This window comes from Rhagoletis zephyria, unplaced genomic scaffold, assembly GCF_001687245.7.
Source record: "Rhagoletis zephyria isolate East Lansing unplaced genomic scaffold, Rhagoletis_zephyria_1.1 Rzeph_scaffold_22198, whole genome shotgun sequence".
NCBI lineage: Eukaryota > Metazoa > Arthropoda > Insecta > Diptera > Tephritidae > Rhagoletis > Rhagoletis zephyria.
The window spans coordinates 5,520-7,382 of record NW_016179256.1 but is presented as its reverse complement, the minus strand read 5'-3'; the positions used below and the strand labels follow the sequence as shown (position 1 = coordinate 7,382).

The window sequence follows — 1,863 nt, the reverse complement described above, 5'->3', positions numbered from 1 at the left end:
AATTAGAGTTGTAGTCCGAATGCATACGCAAATGCGAATATTTATATGTATACATGAGTGTACATACATATGTATGGATGGAAATAAAAAGCGTATGGACAAATAGATATGCACATAGGGAAGGTGCACCATATGTGCAATTGCATATGTACAATTTTTGGAAAACTGCAATTTTACATAGACGCAATTCGCTTCTTCTAATTAATTCTAGATTAAAAGCCTTCTAACTGTTATAGTAGATAGTGCACTCAATATTTTTTACGATTCTGAAATTATGGGTAGAAAAACATATGCATTATATAAATGCATACATACATACATGTGTAAATATGTATATATATGTGCCTACTTCAATATATTATAGATATATAGTATAAACTACCCCCAAGTATGTAGATATTCCCAGCGATACTAAATGTCGTATTTTGCGTGCTTCTTGGTTTGACCATTTTTATGGTCACACAATTGCAAATTTGCAAAGTCATATCTTTGCGACCACACACTTTCGTTTTAGCTTCGATTATCTGTTGTTCTATAATTTGATAATTCTTTTCTTGGCAGACTATGTTTATACGTACCAGTTGTACATAGTAAATATACTAGATCGGTTATATTTTTCGCTTTGTTGTGAAAAAAAATGCAAAAACATAGAAAGAGGAAAGAAAAGTTTTACATACAAATGCATTGTACCTACATATATGATCACATATATACAGTGTTCCACAAAATAATAGGAGTGCGATATTTTGTTAAGTTTTTCCTATTTGTATTTTGTTTATTTAATGTTTATCATTTTTTTATAAATGTCGAGCTGATTATACAACAAACACCGAATGAATGCAGATTTATATTTGTGCAGAAAAATTAGAAAAATTCTGCAAATTTTCACCAACATTTCAAACTCTTTAATCAGAACCTTGAGAAAAAAAATGGTATGCAGTTTTGGTGACTATTTAATTCTAGTCAAATGAAGTGCAAGTTTCAAGCTGCTAAAAAATCCTGTTGATTTTTGGAAATTTGTTTGCTGACAGTGTCTTCCATATTAAAGAAAATTGTCGAAAATACTTATGGAAAAAACGTCAAACACCTTCCCCAAAAAAAATCTCAAAAATCAAAGGAACTGAACGGATCACAAAACCGGAAGCAAAAATAGCCAAAACTGGGCAAAATATCACACTCCTATTATTTTGTGGACAACTGTACATATGAATATATCTAATATATGTATGTATATTGCGCTCCTGGCATTTATCTTATACAAAATTCACATCTACCTTGTATCAGTTTTATTTTTGTCTGCCCTTCTATGCAAGTAAAATATGTGATCGCCCGCTTGTTTTTAGTACGAAGGAAAGAATGAAAACAAAGAATTCAAAAATTCGCGTTCGAAGGAAAGTTAAAAAACTTATTAAACTGAAACATACCTACATATGTATCATGTCATAATTAGCCTTACAAATTACACTTTAAGCTTATCGATATGAAAAAAAATTAACGAAAGTAATTAAGTTCGGAATAAGCATGAGTGGAACCCACAAGGGCTCAAAAAAGATGTTTCCGTCATTCGATATACGATTGATAATTAATTTAAGGCATTGTTGAGTAACTTACCTGTTGCATTTAAAATGCTCCTTTGTTGCGGCATACAAAGAAAATACGTCTGATCGCGGAGGTTGTTTTAGAGTTCGTTGATTGTATTTATACTATCGGGGTCGAATTTATGCTGCTGAGTGTTCTTTGTATTACCCCTTATTATAGAATGACTAGTCATGTACAGTTGTGTTCAAAAAATATGAGTGCGATTGCTCAGAATGATAAATATATCTTTGACATGTTCTGCTTTACTATTTGAAGAGATATGTT

General features: G+C 31.2%; 1 long non-coding RNA gene across 1 annotated transcript; it reads right to left on the bottom strand.

Moving 5' to 3' along the window:
• Window positions 1-7: 7 nt before the first annotated feature.
• On the bottom strand, window positions 8-1,382 carry LOC108381338 (uncharacterized). Its single transcript, XR_001849617.1, has 3 exons — window positions 1,275-1,382; window positions 383-620; window positions 8-266 (listed from the first exon to the last, which is right to left on the bottom strand). It is a non-coding gene; the product is annotated as an uncharacterized LOC108381338 (long non-coding RNA).
• Window positions 1,383-1,863: the final 481 nt, after the last annotated feature.